This window comes from Arachis hypogaea, chromosome 17, assembly GCF_003086295.3.
Source record: "Arachis hypogaea cultivar Tifrunner chromosome 17, arahy.Tifrunner.gnm2.J5K5, whole genome shotgun sequence".
NCBI classification, from domain to species: Eukaryota; Viridiplantae; Streptophyta; class Magnoliopsida; order Fabales; family Fabaceae; genus Arachis; species Arachis hypogaea.
Window position 1 is genome coordinate 125,343,253 of NC_092052.1, and position 7,477 is coordinate 125,350,729.

The window sequence follows — 7,477 nt, forward strand, 5'->3', positions numbered from 1 at the left end:
TTAAAAATTTGAGATATTATATCTTAAAAATAACATATTGATTTTGGGTTAATTTTAAAAGATACAAATATAATAACAGATATCATAGTAAAAATGATAAGAAAGATCTTTTTTCCACAAGTGAAGTTCTATTATCTTAAAAGGAGTTTAAAAATAGTATTTAATGAGACTATCTTTCTTAAACAATTTTTTATTTGTTTTTTTTTTATTTGTTGTTTGTTTTCTTTCTAATTACCCAAAAAAATTAAAAATTTGAAAATTAATTTTTAGTTAATTAACATTATTTAATTTTTTTAATTCTACAAATTTTTAGTTTTTTAAATATTTATAATTTAGATTTTATAATCTAGAGTTTGTAATAATTTATAATTTAAAATTTAAAAATTTAAAATAAATAAAATAATTTTAAACAAATTAGCTAATATTTATCGAAACAAATTACTCTCTAATATTCTCTCTCTCTCTCACATATATATATAAGTCTACTTATATATGGTCAATTTTAATTTAGAAAAATAAGCTGGTCTTATATTTTTTCTTTTTGTCCAATTTCTGTTCAAAATTAGTAATCTTCAATGTAATTAATTATTTTAAGACCAACAAAAATTAAGAAAGTATCACTTCTTTGAAATCGTTTGTCCCAAACAAAAACTTGCATCAAAGATTGCAGAACCACATTTTTACCCCCGTAGTTGTATATAAAATAAAGTAAAAATTAATAATATGATGAGTTTTCTATTCGATAATAAAATGGGAGGATCTTTTATGATGGGGATTTGAGATATTATATGGAGTTCCAATCCACTAAAGACCAAAGAAATTGTCTCTATTGTCCTTTAGTTTGTACACTTTCGTATCATTGGTTATGGCTTTGTAGAGTTTAACCAATATAATAAAGGAGTTTATATATTTATATGGGCAATGTTTGAGTATCTAGATATTTTTTTGGGAGACTTTATAAGTAATTGGATATTTTGGTTTTTAGAATTTTGATTTGCTTGGTTTTAGTTTTAATCCAACAGTAACTGTTTATAAGATTAGAAGAAATTTATAAATGGTGTATAAACAATATTATATGACCAGTAAATATTATTATTTTTTATTAGTATTTATCTAATAATAATTTATATATATATTTATAAAAATTTTACACACAAAAAATATATAATTTGTATTTATATTTATCATAATTTTGTACATATAAATCAATATAGTTTTCATCCAGATTTTTTTAAAATTTACATACATAAATTAAAAAATTCTATTTATTAAAGATGATTTAATATTTATGCTAATCAAATGATGGCCAAAAATACTAAAAATTACTTGTTCTAAGAGTTTCTCTTTTAAAAAAATATTTAATTATTTTGTTAGTATATATTGTTTTATCAAATTTATAATTAAATTTCTATAATTTTTTTCAACTAGATTTTTAATACTGCTTTTATTTTTGTAATTAGGTCTTAATATAAAAAATATTAGAGTTAACTGAATATTTTTCTATAAATTGAAGGTATCTTTGAAAAATTATTCTATTAACTTTAATATTTTTGCATGAAAATAATCTAATTACAAAATTAAAAGTGATATGTATCCAAAAAACTAGGAACTGATATTATACCTCGAAACTGTTAAGTCAAAGTCCGCGTAACTAATCCAAAAAGAGATATGAGATATACCTTCATACTGGCCGCGAGAATCTCGGAAACTCAACAGATAGACACTGAACTCATTCTCAAGATAAATACCAACGCCAGACGACCTATGAGGACACATGAGCAAACACACTACAAAACAAAGCCTTTTGATCTAAAGTTTGATATTTTTTATAATAAACTGACTTGAGCGTCGGGGTCCTTTTTGCAGGTGCTCCATACTGCTTGATCGAGAGAGGAACCCGTGGCGCTACGCAAAGGAGGAGGACGTCGTTGGTGCTCTTCCCCTTGTGGACGTTGTTGGTGCTCTTCATCGGTCGAGCATCTGCAGACTAACGGGCTCGTCGAAGCAGCTAACAAAATCATTTTGCAAGCATTAAAGAAGAAGCTTATTGCAGCAAAAACCCAGTAGGCCGAGCTAATACCATAAATACTTTGAGGTTACAACACTACACCACAAACTAGAACCAAAGAAACACCATTTAGGCTGGTCTTTGGGGCTAATGCCATGATCCCAATAGAAATATCTCAGGGATAAATAAGAACCGACCATTTCGATGATAATGCAAATGACCAAGCAAGGAACGTCAAGCTAGACACAACAGAGGAGGAACGAGAAGCCACTAGAATACGGCAGGAAGTAATGCAACTCACGATGCAGCGCAAGTACAACAAGAAGGTCAGACCTCGGCCATTAGAAAAAGGTGACCTCGTGCTCACACGCCTAGAAGACGTCAGAAAGCCTCCAGGACAAGGCAACCTCGCCGCAAATAGGGAAGGCCCTTTCCGAGTTTTGTAACCACCTTACCCCATGAGGCCTGTGATTCCTCATTCTATACAACATTTGCTGACGCGCATAGATTTTTAGATATATAAATACATAGCATAGATAACGAATTATAATTAGAACATGTAGCGTTAAAACTTTTTCTTTTAGTGCTTTCGAGCAGTGGCGGAACCAGAAATTTCATAAGAGGGGGCCAATTAAATATAAAATATAACAAAAAATTAACAAAATATGATTTGTAGCATATATATAAAAAAAGTAATTATATTATATAAAAGTCAATGTTCAACTACATACTTTAAGATTTTGATATTTTTAAACTTGTTCGACGATGCTTCATGGAACTAAAATTATCAATTATCATCTCTGAAGTGAACAAGTTGTGTCACAGATTGTTCAATAATATTTTGAACATTACTCAAAGAATTTGAAGCTGAATTTTGTTCATCATATATTCTCTCTTTTCTCTTGAAAAATGAGTGAATTGTTTTCATCTTTAACATTTTTAACTTAACTTGAACTATCTAAAAAAACAAAAATAATTGCATATATGTTATTTTCTTAAAAAAAATATTAAACCTATTGAGCAATAACAAATAACTTTAGAAACAGAAATATATAATAACCAAAAATAAAGTTATTGATTTACCTTATTATTTTTTTATTCCAAGTCTCACCTAAAAATAATTCTATTGAGTTTTGCCCTCACTTCAATCTTTGAACACTGTCTATTATAAAAAAATAAATTAATTATTTTAAATAAATAATATAAATAATACTTGACATTATTATTAACTTAAAAAAAACTAAAATATACCTCTTTGAATCTTTGTTGTGCATTCAATGGTTAATATTTTGCTGTTTATTTCTCCTCAGTGGTTTTTCTTCATATATCTTGTTTTGGTATGGAAAGAAAATTAGAATGAGAAGAGTAGAAGACCAAAAGTCTGGGAGCCACTAAAAGAGAGAGAAAAGTGGCGCCGATGCCTCTGATGGTTTGAAAAAAATGTTTGAAAAATGTACTAGTGTTACTTTAATTAATAGTATGGGCTTGGGTTAGTATAATAGAACCATTTTTATTAATTATTAGAATGGGCTATTTGTTAACAAGAACAACAATAATTCAAATATCTAATACATAGTATAGTTTTTAGTTATTTTAATTTATAAAATTTTGTAACTTATATTTTATTTTCTAATATTATATATAAAAAATTTTAATATTATTAATTATTACTATTTACTATTTTTTTAAAAAAATTTTGGGGGGGACCATGGCCACCTTAGGCCCCCCGTAGATCCGCCACTGCTTCCGAGTGATGAGTTTTGGTAATTAGATAATTACTCCTATAGTTAATTTTGTTCTTTTAAAACTAACTACCTCTTAATAATTGATTAAATGATGAATTAGTAGAGAAATATAGATATGTCATTAGGCTAGTTAGCACATGATCAAACACATTGAACCACTCTTTTCCCTTCTCACGGTTCAACCGAACCATACTCCTTTTAACTAAACCAAATAGAAGGCAACCCTGATTAAACTCATTCTCTCTTCTTCTCTCACAACCGAACGGAACTTCAAGGAAAACCATGGTTAAATCTTCAATCATTCAATGCTATGATGTGGTGTTGCAAGAGGAGAAAGCCACGAAGCTTTTTGGCACCAGCTCACTTCTTCCCCACCTCCTATAAGTATATATGGATGAACCAAGCTTCTCAATTTTCCTGGACCCAACAAAAACGCACAACAAGAATAGAAGAGAGGGATAGAGACGAAGCTGAGAGAGGAGGAGGGAGCAAGAGTGGCGATCGATCAAGGAAAAGAAGGAGGAAACACAAGCAAAATCATCATCATCTTCGTGCATCACCATCAGGGAAGAAGAGAAGGACAGCCATGGAAGTTGCTACCCGAAGCTAGAGGAGGAGCTCTACCCCTTTTTCTTTCTGGTTTCTTTAACGCTCTTCTTGCTGGGTAAGAACCAGTAGCTTCTGTAATCTTCTATTCTTCCTTAATTTGAAAGTTCCATTCTTATTAAGCTTTAAATTCTTTAATTAGTGGCCAAACCAATCAAGCTCAGTCCGTCACAAGAGTAAGAACCCTTTTCTTGCTCCATATGAAGTTCAGCCATTTGGCCCTGTAAATTAACAAATTTCTTTAATTATGTTTGTTAGGGTTTCTGATTTAAGATAAGCAAATGATAGAATTTGGGTTGTAAATTCTCAAAGAAAGCTAAGGGTTAGGACAATTAGACAATTATTCTTGTGGTTGTGCCTGTGAAGAGAATAGATAAGCTATTATATGCTTGATTGATGGTAAATATGGCTCTAGTATGTGTTTGAATGATGGTTAGGTTATATGAATTGTTATGTTTGATATAGTGCTGAAAAGTGGAAGTTCGATTATGGTTAAATAATTGAAATTGTGAAAAATTATTGAATTTGGATTCTTGGACTGTGTTGGCTGTGCAATCATCTCTGAATATCTAGAGAAAGGTTAGAGGGATGGTTTTGGAAGGGTTATAGGTTTAAGCATGGAATATGATATGTAAGATTGTTGAAAATGTCTAGATAGAATTTTTGCATAATTAACAGTAGAATAGATTCGTTTCTGGGAGTAGACCAGGCTCTATTTTTTTAATGAAACTATTTTTCCATGAAACTTCAATGTGTTTTGAATGTCTCATGAAAATTTCAGAATTTATTGATGAGTGGTTTGGGAGAAGCGATTCTTTAAAGATTGATGGTTTCTGTAGAAAATTTTGTTTCTTTACTACAGAAGCACCAACTTCCAATCCAATTAATTTACAATTCTGATGAGTATTTGGGCTGAAACTAACGGCAATCTCAAGCTTTATGTGCCCAAAATTTTCAGTTTAAATTTCGTATCAAAACTCTTTTTAACCAATTACTTATATTGCAAAGAGAGAGGGTAGCTCGCTGGATTTTGAAAACAGAATTCTAAAAGGCAGGGTTGTGTTCCTAAGCTCATAACTTTTTCATGTGACATGGTAATAATCTGAAATTTTGTTTTCTGGAAAGCTAGAAGAGTCTTGTTTAAGGACATGAATTTGGAAAGGCAACGGGTAAAAATTGGAGTTTTAGTGAATTTAACAATTATACTGCCCTGCTGTTTCTTGCTGTATTTTCTCAAAAACAATAACAACATTTTTTTAAAAGGGATAGTACAAGTTTAAACTATGACCAAACTACCTCAATACAAAGCCTTAGGTTCTAAAATAGTAGTATTATGACAACCAAGGAAGGTTTAAGGTTAATGGGTGATGCGGAGGTATGTATAATTAGGCGGTGGTGCGGAGGTATGTATAGTTAGGCGGTGATGCGGAGGTATGTTTTATAGTGTTGGTGATGTGGAGGCATAATAAAGAGAAAGAAAATGAGAAACCATGTATGAAAGAGATAATTGAAACGAATAATAAATTATGAAAAGTGTATGTTGAATGGGCCTTGTGCCAAACTGTTAATGCGAAAGTGTCTGCCTAACAGATAGCCTGAGATTGCTAATGCAGGAATGTTCGCCTAACTGATATCACTGTTTTTTACTGTGATGCACATTAAAATGTTATTATGATGAGGCCTAATTGACACCGGTAACCGTGATGCCAAGGTGTCTAACTGACACAGTAAAGGAACCATATTCGGGGTTCACTCCGAGTAACGTCGGGTTGCCGGTAGACAACCGACGCATGAGCTCATGGCCTGCGTTAGGAACAGGCATGCATCATCTTGTTTGCACCTGTGAATTTCTTGTGAATGATTTATTGCCATTTCTTGATTGTTTGTTCTATTTACTTGTTGTATATACTTTGTGCCTTGTGTTTCTGTATTTGTTCTTTTTCTATTTCACGACAACTTAGAGACAAAGACCTTAGACCCCTTTTTACCTTACTGAGAACTCTAGGTTCTCACCCTTCTTTTCTTTCTTTGTTCCCCCTTCCCAGACGGATCCGGCTGAGGAGCTCTTTGAGTTTCGTTCTATCCTGAGCTATGAGGATCCGGCGCACGGCGGAGTCTTCATTTGGAGCACGTTCTGGACCACTTTTTTGGACGATGTTCGGAGATCACTCCAGAGTTAGTCGCAGTAGATCTTCCACTCCTTTTTTATGATCTTAGTATTACTTTTTCCTCACTTTTGTAATACTTTTAGAGGGGTAGGACCTCTTATTAGTTTGGTTTCGGTTTAGGAAACCCGTGTGAGGGTTGGGACTGATTTCCTCTTTTATGTCTGTACATATGTATATAATCTAGTGTAGTACTTGGTCTTTTGGTGGATGACATGTATTTCCAAGCTTAACTCATGTGTATGTTTGTTTATATGAATATATGTTATTTTCTATTACCGAGTACTTATCTATGATATGACTTAAGTTTTAACCTTGCGAGCAACTAAAGATTTTTCATGATAAATAAGTTGATTACGCTAAACCGGTAAAGGCTTATAATAACATTTGTTTATGAAATCTGAGTCTAAAGCCAAGTAGGTCCTTACAACAAGTAACACCTAAACAATTGACATTGGTCATGACGTGTCGAAAGTTGGAGTGTTACAAGTTGGTATCAGAGCAGTTCGTCCTTTGAGCCTTGGGATGGACTGACTATGCTCCCTCGCATACTCTGAATATTTTTATGCCATGCAGTTAGGATATTTTTGTAATATATTCTGCATGAAGGTCTGTGAACATCCATTGTAATAATATTAATACTTGATTTTGATATATTAAGACTGATCACCTTAATATTGATTTTTGGGTATTAATATGACTCAAATGGCTGCGAATAGGCGACGACGCTCTCGACTGGAGGGAACAAGCGAAGGAACTATCCTCAATGGAGCGGCTATTTTCGAATCTGTAAACGCCATGGCCGTTGCTATATGTGACTCAATAGCTGCTACCAACCGAGTAGTTGAACGTCTTGATCGCCATAACGGAGCTAAAAATAACCATGAGCCTAGGCAAGGAAATGGAAATGGTGACGAAGACGAAGGTGGACTACACAATAATAACTGGCCAAT